The sequence below is a fragment of the Macaca nemestrina genome, chromosome 19, assembly GCF_043159975.1.
Source record: "Macaca nemestrina isolate mMacNem1 chromosome 19, mMacNem.hap1, whole genome shotgun sequence".
Lineage (NCBI taxonomy): Eukaryota > Metazoa > Chordata > Mammalia > Primates > Cercopithecidae > Macaca > Macaca nemestrina.
Window position 1 is genome coordinate 20,100,879 of NC_092143.1, and position 20,762 is coordinate 20,121,640.

At 37.4% G+C, this 20,762-nt stretch overlaps 1 long non-coding RNA gene across 1 annotated transcript in view; it reads left to right on the forward strand.

Moving 5' to 3' along the window:
* Nucleotides 1-3,348, forward strand: part of LOC139360110 (uncharacterized) — a 119,818-nt gene extending 116,470 nt beyond the window's left edge. Inside the window, exons 3-4 of the long non-coding RNA XR_011617230.1 lie at nucleotides 434-503; nucleotides 3,277-3,348. This is a non-coding gene — a long non-coding RNA (uncharacterized lncRNA). The remainder of the gene's footprint in view (nucleotides 1-433; nucleotides 504-3,276) is intronic.
* The last annotated feature ends 17,414 nt before the right edge of the window (nucleotides 3,349-20,762 follow it).

Sequence of the window (20,762 nt, forward strand, 5' to 3'; positions counted from 1 at the left end):
AACTTTACAACCTCATTTAACCTTATTACCTAATTATAAGTCCCATCTCCATGTACCGTCACATTGGGGATTAGGACTTAAACATATGAACATGGGAGAGTTGGGGATACAATCCGTCCATAATATCTACTCTTGCTAATTCAAGTAGAAAATACATTTATGAGTAGAACACCAGACGTCTCACAGAATCAACAAAGAAATAACAGAAATTAAGATAGTCTTCTGGGTAGCAGAGAGGAAAGCCAAGATCTTACCTTGGTAATTGTCTGGTTGAGATACAGCTGCCTATGCTGCCTCCTCTGGTCATCCCCTGATGATGCCACTAGAAGTGAACGTCCTTTCATATCTAGAATTCCTGTTGCAGAGCTCTTGGCTCCACAGGGGCAGCTTCAAGTAATTCCTTTGTCTCTTCCTTGTGTATGTCCTTTTCCAGATGCAAAGTCTGGGTGAAAAGCATGTAACTGCCTAATAAGAGATCATCTGTACAGCCAGGAAATTTGAAGGTGAGCTGCCAAAAAATAACAAATATACAGTACAATGTTATTTTTAATCTCTGATCATGTAGTATCATTTATAACTCACAGGTTTCAATGAATTCTTATGGAACAGTAATTTATCTCTGCATCCTCTTCACCAATAGTAGTACAATGAGAACATGATGAGAAAAGGGACAAGAATGGGGACTTTCTGAATCATCACTTAATTCGTGACATCCAGTGGGATAGGATCTTCTTGAATGTGAAGGCAATAGAAGGGACACCCATTCATCAAATGGAGATCGGGGTCCTGTGGCAGATCCCCTGCCTCTCCAAACTTCTTGAACATTCTTTGCCCTCACCCCCACCCCCACCCAGAGCTGACTTATATGTGCCATACAAATGTTTCCTTTGGCAGGTGGTTAAATTTGATGAAAGGGGAGCTTGGTGGGAGGGAAAAGAATGAAGTCCACATATTTATTCCTCATCTCCCTCCCTGCAAGGCTGCCTTGACCTGGCTCGTTCCGTCCACTGAAGGTCACTGAATCTCTTACGGCAGCTGACTCTTCAGAAATCTTTCCCTCCACGTTCTAGTAATTGCCCCTCACCTTCTCCTTTCAATATTCCAGGAGGTAACAGTTCTGTTCCTGCACTATCCACACCTATGTCTTGGTAAATAACCTGTATTAGTCACGGTTCCTTAGAGGGACAAAACTAATAGGATAGATGTATATATGAAAGGGAGTTTTTAAAGGATAATTGACTCACAAAATCACAGGGTAAAGTCTCACAATAGACCATCTGCAAGGTGAGGAGCAAGGAAGCCAGTGGTGGATCAGTCTGAGTCCCAAAACCTCAAAAGTAGGGAAGCTGACAGTGCAGCCTTCAGTCTGTGGCTAAAGGCCTGAGAGCCCCTGGAAACCACTGGTGTAAGTCAGCCCAAGAGTCCAAAAGCTAAAGAATGTGGAATCTGATGTTTGAGGGCAGGAAACATCCAGCATGGGAGAAAGAGGAAGACTGAGGAAAGACTCAGCAAGTCTAGTCCTTCCACATTCTTCTGCATGCTTTATCCTAGCTACGCTGGCAGCTGATTAGATGGCGCCCACCCAGATTGAGGGTGGGTCTTCCTCTCCCAGTCCACCAACTCAAATGTTAATCTCCTTTGGCAACACCCTCACAGACACACCCAGGAACAATACTTTGCATCCTTCGATCCAAACAAGTTGACACTCAATATTAACCATTATATAGCCTGAATATCTTTTTGTTCTATCCTGTCTCAAGTATGCCACCCACTTCTTCTTGGGATTTTGGCAAATACAAGCCAAATTCTGACTTTGTCAAAATTATATACTCTTGGTTAAGTTAAAAATTATTTGACCTCAGTTGTTTATAAAATATGTAAAATAAGAGTAATTGTGCTACTTAAGAATATGATTATAGTAAATCTGAAAATGCTAAAAGCATTATTAAAATTATCATTAGAAATAATAGATTTCAAATTTTAACTGTAAGAATCAAGCGTGGCAAAATGTAATAAAGCATAGAAATCAATTACTTGAGGAATAAAACTGATACAATAAGATTTTTTCACTCTACTTAATGAAAAAGGACTGTTAGTTAACTGCTATTTTTAATAACCCTCTTAATTCCAATAAACAATGAAATCTTAGACATGTTCTAATGTTATCACCACACTATATTAAATTTAGCAGCCTAATTTAATTAAGCACAATTAATTTTCTGACAAAATGAATTCCTTAATAAAGGAAACACGTTGTCTCTCTCAGTGCACCAAAGAGAAAGATAACATCTCTGAAACAATAAGCAATGTTGTGTTGTGTTTTTCCCCAGTGCTGAATCTGAGAAAACAAAATGAAAAGATTTATACTTGAAAGTGGAATTTAGTTTTGTTGACTCTGATTCCTCCTTAGACATACCCCAAGGGAGACGGTAATACCTAGTAGCCAAGGCAATGCATTATGGAGGGAGGAACCCCAAATCCCCAAAAAGGGCCTGACTGCAGGTGGCTAGATGGCTGAAGCATCAGCTTAAATATAGGACACATGTGCTGACAATTCTTAGAGACTCCAGAAAATACGTGAGCAGCATTCTACTTTCCATGAGCAAATACAGAAACAGCCCATGATACTTACGTTATTGCTCTTAATGTTACCTGCACATCTGTACTCCTGATACGCCTTAGGGAAACTTGCGCTCCCTAAACACGTGAGACTATTCTAAATGCATCAGGGCACTTCCTACTTTCTACTAGTCTCCTCTCTCTCTCCACACACTGCATACACTACCTACAGGTGTATCATTTAGGGGAACACTAGTATCTGCTTCACTAATCCACATCCCAAACTTTTAATAGCTGAAATTTGATAGAAGTCTATTTTTACTCATCTTTAACAGCCACACGTGTGAGTGTGTTCGCAGAGGCAGTAAGGGTGGGGTGAGTGTTCGTTCAGGGACAAGCCTTCTTCACCATCAACCCGTTCTTTCTAAAGTCACCATGGTTGTCTCCATCTGCTCAATGGAAAGGGAACAAGCATAGATGATCTATAATGAGAGGCTTTTAGGGACTAGGATAAGCACATATTTTTTACAAACATCCCATTATAGTTCAGACATAAGTTTATACCTAACTACAAATGAATTCTAGCTAGCCATGTTGTCAGAAAGAAGAAATTGGTTTTAGTTAACACTTGGCAGCTGATGCCATAGCAAATTTATTATTTGTTTTTACTACTTGTCATAATTTTGGCCAATTTTCTTGTTTTTTCTTCTATTTCAGGTTCCATGGGTACACGTGCAGGTTTGTTACACGGATAAGTTGCCTGTCACTGAGGTTTGGCATATGAATGATCTCATCACCCAGGTAGTGAGCATAGTACCTGATAGGTAGCCTTCCAACCCATGCCCCTACTCCACTCTCCCTGCTCAGGCCATCCCCAGTGTCTATTGCTCCCATCTTTGTGTCTAAGTGCACTCAATGTTCAGCTCCCACTTGTAAGTAAGAACACGCAGTAGTTGGTTTTCTTTTCCTGCATTAGTTCGCTTAGGATAATGGCCTCCAGTTACATCCCTTTTGCTACAAAGGATGTGATTTCATTCATTTTTTTTAGGGCTACATAGCATTCCATGGTGTATAGATACCACATTTTCTTTATCTAGTCCACTGTTGATGGGCATCTAGGTTGATTCCATGTCTTTGATATTGTGAATAGTGCTGCAATGAACATATGAGTACGTGTGTTTTTGGCAAACAAATTTATATTCCTTTGGGTATATACTTGGTAGTGGGATTGCTGGGTTGAATGGTAGTTCTGTTTTATGTTTTTTCGAGAAATCTATACATTGCTTTCCACAGTGGCTTGAATAATTTACATTTCCAACAATGTATAAATGTTTCCTTTTCTCTGAAGCCTTGCCAGCATCTGTTGTGACTTTTTAATAATAGCCATTCTGACTGGTGTGATACAGTATCTTATTGTGGTTTTGATTTGCATTTACCTAATGATTAGTGATAAAGAGCATTTTTTCATATACTTGTTGGGTGCACGTATGTCTTCTTTTCAGAAGTGTCTATTCGTGTCCTTTGCCCATTTTTTAATGAGGTTGCTTGATTTTTGTTTTTTGAATTGCTTAAGTTCCTTATAGATTCTGGATATTATGCCTTTGTCAGATGCATAGATTGTGAACATTTTCTCCCATTCTGTAGGTTGTCTGTTTACTCTTTTGACAGTTTCTTTTGCACTTCAGAAGCTCTTTAGTTTAATTAGGTCCCACTTGCCAATTTTTGGTTTTGTTACAATTGCTTTCGGAGACTTTATTATAAATACTCTGCCAAAGCTGATGTCCAGAATGGTATTAGGTTGGTGCAAAAGTAATTGAGGTTTTTATAATACTTGCAATGGCAAAAACCACAATTTCTTTTGCACCAACCTAATATTTCCTAGGTTTCTTCTAGATTTTGGTTTTAGGTTTTACATTTAAGTCTTTATCTTGAGTTAATTTTTGTATATGGTGAAAGGAAGGAGTTCAGTTTAAATCTTCTGCATATGGCTAGCCAGCTATTCCAGAACCACTTATTGAATAGGGAGTCCTCTCCCCATTGTTTATGATTGTCACCTTTGTCAAAACTCAGATGGCTGTAGGTGTTTGGCTTTATGTCTGGGTTCTCTATCCTATTCCATGGATCTATGTGTCTGTTTTTGTATCAATACCATGTTGTTGTGGTTACTATAGCCTTGTAGTGTAAAGTCGGGTAGTGTGATGTTTCTGGGTTTCTTCTTTTTGCTTAGGATTGCTTTGACCATTCTGGCTCTGTTTTGCTTTCATGTGAATTATAGAATAGCTTTTTTTTCTGATTCTTTGAAACATGACATTGGTAGTTTGATAGAAATAGCATTGAATTTGTAAGTTGCTTCCCTAGATGGAAATTTGGTCATTTTTGCAACATCGACTCTTCCTATCTCTGAACGTGGAATATTTTTCCATTTGTTTGTGTTGTCTCTGCTTTCTTTCAGCTGTGTTTTGTAATTCTAATTGTAGAGATCTTTCACCTCCTTGGTAAGCCGTATTTCTAAGTATTTTATTCATTTTGTCGCTACTGTGAATGGGATTGTGTTCTTGATTTGGCTCTCACTTTGAATGTTGTTGGTGTATAGAAATGAGGCTGATTTTTCTACATTTATTTTGTATTCTGAAACTTTGCTGAAGCTGTTTATCAGTTCTAGGAGACTTTTGGCAGAGCCTGTGGGGTTTCTACATATAGAATCACATCATCTGCCGAGAGAGAGTTTGCCTTTCTCTCTTCCTAGTTGGATGCCTTTTATTCCTTTCTCATGCCTGATTGCTCTGGATAGGACTTTGAATACTATGTTGAACAGGAAGGCTGAGAGACAGCATCCTTGTCTTGTTCCAGTTTTCAAGGAAAATGCTTCCACCTTTTCCCTGTTCCATTGATGTTGCCTGTGGATTTGTTATATGCAGGCTTTCTTTGAAGGAATCAAACCCAGTAGATTCACAATATCTGATTCTAGGTATATGCAATCATGTATTATTTCCTCAACTGGGAGTTTACCAAGCTCAGGATTTATAAATCACACTGCCATGAACAGTTTTGGAGCCTTCATCATACAACCGCTTTTGGAGACTTCATCATAAATTCTTTGCGAAAGCCGATGTCCAGAATGGTATTAGGTTGGTATAAAAGTAATTGTGGTTTTAATTAATGTATATTTCATTACTATTCATCATCAAGTAATTTTCCCAGAAGAAATGTATAAAAAAGAAAAAGAAAAAGAAACACTGAAAACATGTTAAAGTCCCCTTATTCTTGATAACCTTGCACATTGCTTTTCAGAAAGACTGGACCAATTCATATTTCCTTGGAAAGAATGTGAGAGGGTTCAGCTCACCACTCCCTCGTTGGTTTAACAGTGTCTCGTTCATATTTCCCACATTGACTGCCAAAACAATCAGCAAAAATACTCCTTGAAGGTATATTTCATTATTTATTAACATGGTTAAGTATGCCTTCAGAAATGTTTTCTATTTTCAGTCGCTTTCATATATTTCTTTTTTAGCTCTGTTAGTTTAAATAAGACATATATATATAGCTGCCATTTCTGTTTCAAAATTTTAACAAAATGTTTGGCCTTTCACTTATGTGAATGTTTATGTGGTTAGAAAAAAAAAGGCATATAAACATAAGTTCAATGGACAAAAGTATAAAGAAAATGATCTTGGCAATACTATCCTATCTCAAAATAATCTAGAGATTCATCTTTTAGCGACATTACCCCTTGTCTTTCTTCCCCTTTTGCTTTACTTAATCCATCTTGAATTGATCTTGAAATAGACTGTGAACAAAGATCCAAAAGAGCAAAATTAAACACTTTCCTCATAGCCAGTTTCCTCAGCACATTTTATTGAATTATTAGTTCTTTCTCCATTGATTTATTATGCTTTATTTTATCATAGATTAAGCTTATTTGAGTAATTTATATAATTGAGGGTACATTTTCATCAGCATCATCACTTTATCATCATCATTTAAAACTCACAAGAATAAACACCTTAATGCAGATATTGCCACTTAATTTTAAGAGCCATATACTCTGTTTCAAAACTTTATATACAAGCAATCATCATAACCGATAGGAGGTGAAAATGAAGTGGCAGGACTAAGTCAGACACTCATTACAGCAAAAGAAATCGAAAATGTGCCCTGCTTTTTCTAAAAGAACTTTTTTAATTCTAAGTGATGTTTAATATATGCAAATAGAGTTTAACTAAAGAGCCAATGTAATACAAGAAATACATTTTCTGATATATATGAGGATTAGTTGAATTTTCAAACCCTTCTTAACACTTCACTGGAAACTAATCCATTCTGTAGACTTAAGGCAAAGTTAAAACTCTTCTATAAAAATTGTGCTATACAGAAATAATCAGAATGTAATTGAGGCACTGTCAGCATGTCAAAGCACTGCTTATTACTGTATACTTTTTATGTCTATCAAGGTGTTTTGGGAACCCCCAGCTAAACTGGGATTCCATTACCAGAGCTGCCAGCAATCAACTCTAATGGGAGACGAAGGGGAGCTGGACATGGGTGTTTGCAGAGTATCTCTCACAGGATCCTTCTTTTACCTATTCGCCCTACCCATTACCAGGGTCTCTCACACAGGAAACTTGTTTATACTGGCAGACACCTTTGTGGCTCTTTTCTGACCCATATTCATTTTTCACCTGCCTGAACATCACTCTGGTGCAAGGAGGCCAACGTTGTGTTCTCCCAGGAGCTCTGGGGAAAACCCAACATGGGGAAGCCCCTGGTTCTTCAGAAGGAAGGTGCAAATTCAATACACCACCACAATGGAAAACAAATTCAGAGACTTTTATTTATAGATGCTAGGCAAGGAGGATGCCATGGGCTTGGAGGGCAGTTCTCCTGCCCTGAGCCACAGAACACAGGAATGAAGAATCAGGCAGAGAGAGGGAAGAGGATTTAGCAGTTAGCAGGACATAGAGGGAACAGGATGTGGGTCACCTTAAGGCTGCAGACTAATTCCTTCGTGGTCCTTTTAAAGGAGACAGCAGTACTATGGGGAGTCCAATCTGCTGGGTGGAGGAAATGCCTCTAAGTCCCAGTCTCAGTCACCAGCTTGAGCCATTTGAGTGTGGTGTAGAATTGGAAACTGTGTAAAGGCTGACCGAGCCCCTGCTTCTGGTATGAGAAAGCCAACCCTGAATTCAAAATGGATGCTGAGACAACATAAAATTATTAGAATTCACTACTCAAGGAAAAAACCTAAACTTTGAGTCTAACCAATACTAAAACCATACAGGAATATATAGAAAATACTCATTAGTGGCTTTAAATATAAAAGTTTCTTCTGAGCCAGGCGCGGTGGCTCACGCCTGTAATCCCAGCACTTTGGGAGGCCGAGGCGGGCGGATCACAAGGTCAGGAGATCGAGACCACAGTGAAACCCCGTCTCTACTAAAAATACAAATAACTAGCCGGGCGAGGTGGCGGGCGCCTGTAGTCCCAGCTACTCGGGGGGTTGAGGCAGGAGAATGGCATGAACCTGGGAGGCGGAGCTTGCAGTGAGACGAGATCACGCCACTGCACTCCAGCCTGGGTGACAGAGCGAGACTCCGTCTCAAAAAAAAAAAAAAAAGAAAAAAAAAAAGTTTCTTCTGTTTAGAAGTATAAATGACAACTTTTAAACCTCATCCTACATATAAATTGGCATAACCTGCTGGGAGAACTCTTTGTCACTATCAAAGCCCATACACATGACCAATGATCCAGTAAGTCTACTTCTAGGTAATATGCAACACAAATGTGCACCAAAAGGTAAAGACAAAAATGTTGGTAGAAGCACTATTCATAATAGCTAAAACCCAGACAAACAAATCGTGGTATATTCACTGGAATACTACGGAGCAGTGAAAGTGAACTAAATACACAACACTATTAACAAATCTCATAAACAATGTTGAGCAAAATCAGCAAGAATGTATACTATGTTATTCTACATATATAAGTTAAAAGTTGCCAAAGCTAATCTATGGTGTTAGAAGTCCAAGGTGGTAGGTACCTTATGTGAGATCACTAATATAGGAAAGCAGGAACAGAGGAAGGGACAAACTTCACAGAATGACTGTACTAAGAACAAGGATGTACATGTTCACTGTTTTATTTTGGTGCCTAGCATCCCCTGTCGTAAGCTGGTCAGCATTCCTCCTCCCCAGGCACATATAGATGTCAGGACAAATGGCACACGGGCACCAATGCTTAGGCTATAAAGCTTATTATTCATATAGCAAAAGGCAAAATGACTCCTCAAGAAAAACTCATGTTTCATCCAGAGTAAAACAAGAGAGGAGGGGAGTGGTGGCTTGGATTTTTGTTGTGGCTGAGAGTTGAGCCTAGATAGAGGTACCCACCCAGGTGGAGATTTCCTGATTTGAAATTTCCACCAGTGCCAAGGGATGGAGGTGCTGGGCTTTCTAATCAGGTTGCCCAGATATCAAGTAAAGGGTAAAAGGGCGAGTGGGGACATGAAAGTTGTCAGAGATCAAACATCCAAAATGGAGTCTCTTTATTACCATTATACATTTACGTTACAGTTTGTCTTATGAAATTATGTTTAAAAACTTAAAAAATAAAAAAAGTATTAGAGCAAAACGAGAAAAACTTGTATTCTTTTGTATAAAATACAGCCTCTCTATTCTATATCCAAAAGATGCCCTGTTCAGTTACGGGTAAATCTCAAGAACCTTACAAAATAAACTGGGTATGTCTCTCACACGCTTATCCCAGGCCATTGGAAATTATGACAACTTTTATGTGTGTGTTCAGTCCTAACTGCTAGTTTTGAAGTTGTACAGTTATATTCCTTCCTTTATTAGCTATGCAGTTGGCATAGATATTTTAGATAACTGAAAGATCTTATATTACTTGTTTTATTCACACATGGCCTGTAATTTATGGCTCAAGCAAGATTGCAATATTTGATCAAGAGAGAGGACAAGCGGTTTCAGCAAAAGGCAATGTTTTTCGAAATTAAATTACCAACCTGTCTTTCCCCAAATCTTCCCTAAAGTAGAATTTCTCCTGCTAAAGTAGAGAAGGATTGTCTGGATATTCCTGGGACTTCCATACCTTATCTCTGTATAAAGAACTTTTAGGAATTTAGAAAGAAAAGCCCTCAGATCCGGTACCGCGCAAACTCCAAGATAAAGTTTATAAAAGTAGATTATGTGGTCTTTCTGCTCTGTTTATATTTTCTATCTGGTGCTGCCAAATATTGCATGAAACATACTTATGATAAAAAATTATCATTGTTTGTCTGAAATTAACTGGGCATCCAACACACTTTTGTTTTGTAAATCTGGCAACCCTATTTCTTTTTTTTTTTTTTTTTTTTTTTTTTTTTGTGACAGAGTCTCACTCTGTTGCCCAGGCTGCAGTGCAGCAGCATGATCTCGGCTCACTGCACCCTCTGCCTCCCGGGTTCAAGTGATTCTCCTGTCTCAGCCTCCCGAGTAGCTAGGACTGCAGGTGCCTGTCACCACGTCCAGCTAATTTTTTGTATTTTTAGTAGAGATGGGGTTCCACTGTGTTAGCCAGGATGGTCTCGATCTCCTGACCTCATGATCTGCCCACCTCAGCCTCCAAAACTGCTGGGATTACAGGCGTGAGCCACTGCACCTGGCCTGGCAACCCTATTTCTATACAAGGAGGTTCTTCTCTACCTGTGGATTCGTCTTTCTTCTGCACGCTGATCACGGTCAGTCTCTCTCAAGTCACATCTTCCCACCTAAGACCCAGCCGTCGTTTTCCACCTGCCTATTAGATTTTTCACTCGGTTGTTAGAGAGTGATCTCAAGTTCAGCGTATCTGAAGCTAAAACTTTCATCACTCTACTTCTAACAAAGTAAAATTATTTCCCCCGCCCCCACCACACTGTAACACACCAGATCCCACATTCATCTCACCAGTATTTGTCGACTATCGTTCAGTGAACAAAACAGACAAATATCCTGCCCCTATAATGCTTTGCCCTTTTTTCAAGATCCTCTATAACCTGAACCCATCCTGGGTGTCCACACAGATTCCACATGGATCTCCATAATTTCTATTCCTTGCCTCAGTACATGCCATCCTTACTCTGGCGTCTCCTATTTTTTCCTTTTTATCTCAACAACTCCTGCTCTTCTCAGTGAATACTCCTTATGCTCAACTCAGACTAAAATCAAAAGAGAAAAATGTATTTGTTTGTAAAACTAAATCATCTAAAACTAGCATTAATCTTTCTGAAGGGGTAGATTCCAATGATTTGGAGACTATTGTCAAGGCGTATATTTCCCCTTGTCTTTCCCATCACTTCTTTAAGGTGCGGACTTTCTGCCTGCACTTCATCATTCTCATCACTCAGGACACTGCAGTTGGTTTCCACGCCCATCACATTCTTCTTGCCGAAGTCCCCAGTGGCATTCTGCAAGTGCAGCACAATTGACACCTTGCAGGATTCATCGTGGGCTTTCTCCAGCACGTTTGACCTCATCATCAGCTCTCACATCTGATACTTCACGATGCCTTTGTCCCTGATTCTCTTCCTGCCTCCCTAGACTCTTCACACATTCTTCTACCCATGTGCCACATCTAGAAAAACTAAGTGTTGATTTTTCACAGGGTTTCACCTTTGACCCAAAGCCCTTCCCACTTTCCATGGACAATCTTGTCTAAACACACGCCTTCACCAGATACATACATATTTTAAATTCAAACTTGATCTCTCTTCTGTGCCCCAATATTATAGTCTAGCTTTTCACCTGAACTTTAATTCATCAAAACCAAGCTTATTACTGTCCGATTTCTACGCCATATTTGCCCTTTCTTCATTGGTAGTTGTTGACACCTCCACTCACTCCGTTGTTTAAAACAGAAATCTCAGAATTATTCAACAGTCTTTCTTATGTTCCACTTGCCTCATTCAAGCCTATCCATTCTAGCTTCTGAATGTCTCTGGAATGACAAAATACCTTTCACTTCCACCCCTACCTCTGGCCACTCTAGTTGAAACCTATAGGATTTGGGGACTCGAGTATTCCATTATACTTCTGAGCAGTTGCAAAGCTCAGGGACTTACATTACTCAATGTGTTGTCTGCTTCACAGCTAGAGTGACCTTTCTAAAAACATCTTGCTTAAATTCTTCAATGTCTTATCAATGAGATAAAGTTCAGACTCTAGTATGGTACATGAAGCTCTTCAGAGACTACTGACTTTCTACTTCCAAGACTTATTATTTATTCTTTTTAATACAGAATTATTATTACCACATTCCTGTGCCCCTGCACACCGGTAAAGTTTCATACATCTTTCAATACCCTTCTAAACCATCACCCCTTCATTGAATCACTTCCTGACCTTCTCTGTCAACTTCAAGTAGAAGCAGAGATGCCTTTTTTTGTGGTCTTCCTGCACTTAGTATGTCTCTGTCACAAGTTACTTTGAATTGTGCTTATTTCTTCCCATTGCACTGTCCCTCCATGGGCACATGTACTCTTTATATCCCCAGAACAAGTCATAAGCTCTGGCACATGAATAGTAGTTACAGTGAACTACTGACCATTCACTCATTCAGCAACTACTTAACGACCTCATATGTTCCAGGCACTCTTACAAGTGGTGAAAATAAACAAGTTAAAAATTAGACAAATATTAGCTCTGATGGAGCTAATATTCTAATGAATCCTCAGAAATAACATACTTTAATAATCATATAGTGAGTTATTAGGAAATCCAGAATGTAGTTATTTAGTGAATAGCTATCAATTGATTGGATTTTCCTAACATTTTCAGCTAAGTGATATCTTGTTTCTCATTAAAATGTTTAATATAAACAATATTTTGTATAAAAATATAAATATTTAATATATATTTTAAATACCAATATTTTAATATTTGAAATACTTTTAAACTACCATTTTACTTTACTGAAATGTTATCGTTTAGAAAAACTGAATGAAATCAGGAAAAGATTGTGTAAGTACTTTTCTTTTTCTATGAGCTATTACTTTGATCTAGTACATGGTTGGCCAATTCTGAATTTTTAACTGTATTATGAAATACACTATTGCCAGTTCAGTTATGGGACACTGTTTTCTGAAAGCATCAAAGACAAACTACAAAGCTTCCAGAAGTTAGTGACTAGAATGCGAAAAAGGTTCTCATTCTTCTCAAATGGGAAATGGTGGAGAAATAGGAAAGGTTGCCTACAAAAATTGATAATAAGACTAATATTAATGATATCAAAGCTAACACCTATAGAATATTTACTACATCTCACATATTGTTTAATGCTCTTGACTTATATTAACATATATTAACTTACATTAACCGATTTAATGTTCTACCTTTGCAGAGGTCATGTAATTTGCAAGTGGCAGAGTAAAGATTCTGGCAGAGTTCTCTTTTAAAACATTTTTAATTTCTGTGGGTGCATAGTAGATGTATATATTTAGAGAGTTCTCTTAGTCCCACACTATTCCATTTCCCTATACTAGGTTGCAATAGACCAGCAGCAGATATAATAACTGTTTTCTGTTTCATGGAAAATGATTAGAAGTCACTTAAAATCACATCCTGACATTAAAATGTTAAGTTGTTGTTGAGATAATGAGCTGGGGACATATGATCCAATGTGTGCATACTCTCATTCTGTGGTGTGTGCCATGGATGGGCCTGTGTTCCCCCATCCCCACAAATTCATATGTTGACTCCCTAATCCACCATGTGACTATATTTGAAGATATCATTGTTAAGAGGTAATTAAGGCTAAATGCGGTCATAAGGGTGGGTTCCCAATCTCATAGGGTTGGTGGCTTGAGAAGAAAAGGCAGAGAGAAAAATAGCCCTTTCTCTCTCTCTCTCTGTCTCTCTCTCTCTCTCTCTCTCCCCCCCCACACACACACACACAAATAAGCATCAAGGAAAGGTCACATTAAATTTTTGTTTTTTAAGCCACCTAGTCCATAGTAACGTGTTACGGCAGCCTAATCTGACACATGAGTTATGAAAATATTTAACACATCTCCAATTCCTTTAATTGGGGTGCAAGGGGAAAATACAAATCATTGTAAGATGATACAAACACTAAGATAGAAAATCTAAATATTAAAACATTTAGAAATATGGTGCTAATTGCTTTTTCTGGTAGAAGAAAATGGGAAATGATAAAAATAAATGTGTTCAAAGCCAAGTAGCATGAATAAATTTGGACTATATTACAACAAAATGCCACATTTTGTTTTTCAAGTTAACTTTTGGTTTATATTAGGGAAAGTGTGTAAAAATCACCTACTCAAGGTTAGCACCACACAACTTTCTCTAGAGAAACATGCTCTAAGTTGTTAATCCACATAGAGTTGAAGCCATATAAAGCGAGATCTTATTCAAATCAACTTCTCTATTTAACTCAAGTTAGTCTTTTGGCAGCCTACAAAGAGGAAGACTAAGTACAGCTAACTCTTGAACAACGTGAGAGTCAGGGGCACCAACCCTTGTGCGGTCAAAAATTTGCATATAACTTTTAACTTCCCCCAAACTTAACTAATTACAAATAGCCTATTATTGACTGAAGGCCTTACTGATAACATACAGTCGACTAACCCATATTTTGTATATGTATTATACACAGTATTCTTACAATAAAGAAAAAAGAAAATGGTATTATGAAAATAATAAGGAAGAAAAATACATTTGCAGCACTGTACTGTATTTGATATAGTTTTTGGTATAGTTTGTGTCATTTGTTTATAAGACGAATTTTCTGAAATAGTGGGCAGCTGCAGCTGCGGGTTTCAATCTGTGATAGATATGAAGCAGTTTGCCTTTTTCTTGTAATGTCATGACCTTTCTCTGCTTCTTGGGAACACTTCTGCATCACTAGTGGCACTTCATAGAGGTACACGGTATAATTCAAGGTTTGTAGTATCGCACAAAACACAGAGAAAAATATGCAAGAACCTCAAGAGATCACTTGTTACTGTGAAATGCAATTTATTGGAAAGATGAACTGCTCACCAGAGATGATTTAGCCTTACAGGGCATTTTAAGTGAATACTCCCAACACTTGAGCTCACATACATAATAGCAACAGGAGATGACTACGGCAAAACAGTTAATTTTATGCAGTTATGACTTAATGCTGCATCTTCATGTTCGACTTCTCTCAACTCCAAATGGTGCCATGTACAATCTATAAGTGTGTGCATAATTTGATAAATTTTAACCTTTTATAACAACTGTATATTTTATGGTAGGGAATAAAAATAAACTAGTATCTACACACATTATCTTAATTTTAAAAATATTTCCAGGTTATATGGCTTGTGAGTTTTTTCAAATGATCACAAATCTCCAAAAAAAAAAAAAAAAAAAAAAAAAAAAAAAAACCTCCAATATATATATTGACAAAAATGTGCTTGTAAGTGGATCCACACAGTTCAAATCCATGTTGTTCAAGGGTCAACTGTAAATGGAACTAGAAGAATTCCAGTATTTAAATACAAAGTCATATAAGCATATTCTGAGCTCGTTTGTTCAAATAAATTGATAAAAATACCTAATTAAGCTGTATCTTATTGAACTAGTTATCTGCCTTGTTTTACTTCATTAGTTCTTAAAATATCACTACTATCATGAAATTTAATGGAGAAAGAAGCAATTAATTTATCTTGGCTTTATTCATGTCTGTACTTTAAGATCTCTAAACACACCACAGCGGGTACCTCAAAAAAATATATTTACACTTAAACTTGTACATAAAATATACTAATCTTCACAAAGCTGGGCAGGAAATCAAATGGCCATCTTTGTCTCCCAAAGAGAAGAATCAGATCATTTCTATTTTCACATGGTGACACTAATCTGTTTAGCATTTAAGAGTCTGGGTTCTAATCAATCAGTCTCCCTCCCTCACTAGACTTCAAAAAAAAAAAAAAAGAAAGAAAGAAAGAAAGAAAAAAAGAGACCTCTGACATTCTTATCTTTGTTATTCCCATGGGTTAAGGCGGTGTCAGACACAAAATAGGCATAAAATATTGGAAAAATGAAAAAACAAAAGAATAATGACTTAAAATGTTAAGAGACTAAAATAATGGGCTAGATTTAATAGGGTGAACTTGAGTAATAATGTAAACCTGCAAAAATATGTTGAAGTGCAGTGTGCAGAAGACATGGATGTGCAGCAGTGTATCCTATGGTTTTCTCTCTACATGAATAACCATAGTGAGGTTCTTGCCAAATTTGGTAATGCAATCTTCAATGAATATTTATAGAATTAGTATGGGGTGTACACATGAAGTAGGGTCAAATTAGAGTATTTAAGATAACTGTGGAATTTTAATCCATCTCAAATGAGGAATGGGTAAAGAACATAGGAGATTTATCCTGGGAGGAGGATAAAAGCTAATAGTAAATGTAACTATTTTGAAGTACCGTGATGTGGTAATGGTGATTATATTTGGTCTGTGAAGCCATAAGAAATAGAACCAGAATCAATAGTTAGAAATTGCATCAAGATTTTGGCTTGATAAAGAAAAGTACTTTCTAATAGCCCAAGTTGTCTTGAAAATGTCCTATTTCTCCACATCCTCTCCAGCACCTGTTTCCTGACTTTTTAATGATCGCCATTCTAACTGGTGTGAGATGGTATCTCATTGTGGTTTTGATTTGCATTTCTCTGATGGCCAGTGATGATGAGCATTTTTTCATGTGTCTGTTGGCTGTATGAATGCCTTCTTTTGAGAAATGTCTGTTCTGGCCGGGCGTGGTGGCTCACGCCTGTAATCCCAGCACTTTGGGAGGCCGAGACGGGCGGATCACAAGGTCAGGAGATCAAGACCATCCGGACTAACCCGGTGAAACCCCGTCTCTACTAAAAATACAAAAAACTAACCGGGCGAAGTGGCGGGTGCCTGTAGTCCCAGCTACTCGGGAGGCTGAGGCAGGAAAATGGCGTGAACCCGGGAGGCGGAGCTTGCAGTGAGCTGAGATCCGGCCACTGCACTCCAGCCTGGGCGACAGAGCGAGACTCTGTCTCAAAAAAAAAAAAAAAAGAGAAATGTCTGTTCATATCCTTTGCCCACTTTTTGATGGGGTTGTTTGTTTTTTTTCTAGGAACACTTTTACACTGTTGGTGGGATTGTAAACTAGTTCAACCATTATGGAAAACAGTATGGAGATTCCTCAAGGATCTAGAACTAGATGTACCATATGACCCAGCCATCCCATTACTGGGTATATACCCAAAGGATTATAAATCATGCTGCTATAAAGACACATGCACACGTATGTTTATTGCGGCACTATTCACAATAGCAAAGACTTGGAATCAACCCAAATGTCCATCAGTGACAGACTGGATTAAGAAAATGTGTCACATATACACCATGGAGTACTATGCAGCCATAAAAAAGGATGAGTTTGTGTCCTTTGTAGGGACATGGATGCAGCTGGAAACCATCATTCTTAGCAAACTATCACAAGAACAGAAAACCAAACACCGCATGTTCTCACTCATAGGTGGGAACTGAACAATAAGATCACTCGGACTCAGGAAGGGGAACATCACACACAGGGGCCTATCATGGGGAGGGGGGAGGGGGGAGGGATTGCATTGGGAGCTATACCTGATGTAAATGATGAGTTGATGGGTGCAGCACAGCAACATGGCACAAGTATACATATGTAACAAACCTGCACGTTATGCACATGTACCCTACAACTTAAAGTATAATAATAATAAATAAATTTAAAAAAAAAAAAACAAATTAAAAAAATGATCTTAACTAATTATATCCAAACAGATATATGAACTGGTGAGAAAATCTAACAGAACAGATAATACTGATGATTCAAGTCCTGTTACTATAATTAGATGTTTTCCTCCCCACCAAAAAAGATAAAAAGCTAGCTTATATGTATTTAAGTATGTCATTCTATTAAGTAGTTAATAATTCAAGTGTATTTTATGAGGAAACATTTTAATTGGTTTATTTATTCATACTTATAGTGTATATTGGGGATAGGATAAACCTTAATTTTAGTCCCTCTCCAAAAAAAATAATATCAAAGGGCAGAAAATGAATAATTCAGGTTTTTTTTTTCCAGCTATATATTTTCATTTCTCTTGTGAAGCAGTGTTTATATCGGACAGTTAAGCAAATAACTTTTCTAGCTGTTGCTGTGGTGGTTTAAAAGTAGATTTATTTTCAATTTGCAGTAAATTCTTAGACTCTGCTTTTGCAGCTAAATCATTTTTGCCATCCTCATAGCACACTGAGGATACGAATTCCTCTGAGCAATAAATATCTATGAGACTCCTAAGACAAACATTATTAGGCTATAATTCTGCTTACTTAAAACCAACATCTGAAAAATAAGCCCTGGAGAACTTCCTTTATTTCATTTTTTTCTGACCAAAGGGCAGTCCAGTATACTGACCAAAATAAGATAAGTGCCTACTCATCAGTAACTGAAACTTCTCTTTAAAACTCACTTGGTAACAGAAAAATATGTCTTTTAATTTTAACAGAGATACTCCTTTTTGAGTGATTTCACAGCTAGTCATTTCCGATTTCCATTTCAATTTACCCTCTGTCAACAAATACCTGAAGAATTACAAAATCACGGATCAGGTCACTGAGTTATTCACTAAAGTCATATTGCATAATGAGACATAATCAAGGATTTTTACCTCAAACCACTGATCAAAAGACTTAAGCCTCTCACTTTAATCAAGGGAACATTATTCTTCTGCTGACAATTATTCCAGAGTTGATACAAATTCACAAATTCTGACACATTTTAAGTACATCAAATTATACATCTTAAAGAAAATCCAATAGCACAGAAATGTATCCAAGTAACCAAAACTAAGTTGAAAGTTTCTTGTTTCTCTAGAACTTTGACCAAATGCTGGTGACCAAAAAAAATAAAAAGAAAAATGGTCAATTACTGCACTTTCTACAGGAAGCTTCAAACACTGGGAGCCACACAACCCTTCCACAGCTTGCTAATAGACCACCTATTTCCCTCCGTCTGGCTATCATTTGCCATCGCCAAGCTATATGCACATCAGACCACAAGAGAGGAAGAGAAATTGAATCACTGGAATGAGAAAAGAATTAAATTGTGTATCTAGTTAGGCAAAGAAGTTAGCTGTAAATAAGAACAGACTTGTTTATCAGAAGGTTGTCCAAAAACAGGGAGATGGGGCGACATCAAAAGATGGCTTGATTTGTCAACCAAGCAATGCAATGTAAGAGGGCTGCTTTGGAGTATAATGAGTGCCCACAGGCTACCCAGTCAACTGCTGGCCTGAGCACCCAGCATCATTCCTGATGAGAAATTGGCGGGACCACGGTATCAGCAGCAGGTGTCAACACAGGCCTCAGGCCAGATGAGGATCCACAGAGGGCTATTTGTGCTGCAGTAATACACATGACAACTGAATAAGTGCAGAGGATGTAGAGTCAGGACTAGACAGATGACTACGTATAACCCTGAGAAATAAAGGAAACCCTTGAGTAGGGCCGACTGTTTAAATGTTGTTTTCATTTATGCAAAACTTATCAATGTTATCAATGATAAATAGATATGTGAGTTCATGACAAAAAACTATAATTGTGTTACAGAAATATAGATAAAAATATGAACATCAGAACTTTAGCTTAAAATTCGCTTGTTTCATTAGCACTTTTATATTGAATATGTAAATCCTTATTCATTGAACAACAAAAAAAAATCGAAAACTAGAAATGTTGGCTCTGTGACTATAGCAGATTTGCAGCAGATACTATAACCTGTCATTAGTAACAAAACACATTTAAATGAAATATAACATTAATAAAGCTGCAGTTTACATTTTCAAGTTCTGTCAAATACCTAACACCTTACAAATATACAAATAAAAATCAGGGTACTCTAATAAATTATTTTACATTGACTCCAAACTTATTTTACTATAGTTTATACTGCCAGTAAACAGTAATAAATTTAGAAGTTTCTAGTTGGCCAGGGATGGCTATGCTTTACTGGGATCAAATATTAATTTGCTTATAAGTTGACATAATCTTTTCATATTGACTTCCAAACCTTTGAAGTTTAATATAAAATGCAGCAGCAACTTATCAGCATCACTGAATCATTTAGCCTCTCTACACTCTCCATTAGAATATTACTTGTCTATTTTGGTCTCTATTACATTCTCAGCACCTAAAATACTCCTGGGCTTACTAAACATATGTCGAATGAAAGAGTGACTATTTGACTATTAATCTATAGTCCAGTGACAAAGGCAGAAGAGATACTGTTATGGGCTCAATTGTAAACTCCCAGAATTCATATGTCAAAGTCCTAAAAAAAAGTGATTGCGTTTGAAGACGGAGCTGTCAAATAGGTAACTAAGTCAAAATGATATTATTAAAGTGATCCCTAATGCAATATGACTGATGTCCTTATAAGAAAAGAAAATAAGAACACAGACACACACAGAGGGAAGATCATGTGAAGACACAGCGAGAAGACAAGCCATCCACAAGTCCAGGAGGGCATCCTGACAAGAAACTAACCCTGCTGACACCTTGATCTTGGACTTCTAGCGTCTAGAACTGAGAGAAAATAAATTTATATTGTTTAAGTGACCCAGTCTGCAATACTTTGTTTTAACAGCCCTAGCAAATTAATATACAAACTTAATGAACTTTCTGATTGACAGAATTTAAAAAAACACACACACAAAGAATTTCAGGAAAAAATTGTAATTTTTTAACAAATGTTCGATTTCATTATGCAGCAATAATCAAGCTATGATTATGAAATATTATGTGGTCTCTCTAATGTTGAATTAAAAGCTTTTACCCCTCTTATTAAAATGACATTTGTGAAACTATGCCAAACATTGTAATCCTGACACAATCCATCAATGATCATAAAAGCAGAATATTACCTATATTAAATGTTATTGCCTAATCCAGGAGCAGGCATTATATTTAAAATGACTAGAACCCAAACAGAAGCAAAGGCTATGATATGGAAAACATCAGATCAGAACTGTAACCGTACTTGACTACTTGGACTTTTAAGCAGCAGTCAAATGTACTGTGACTAAATTTAATTTTTGTAGAAAATTTGGTCTCCCCAATTATGCATAAATAAATAAGTTTATGGAATTTTGGAGGAATGGAA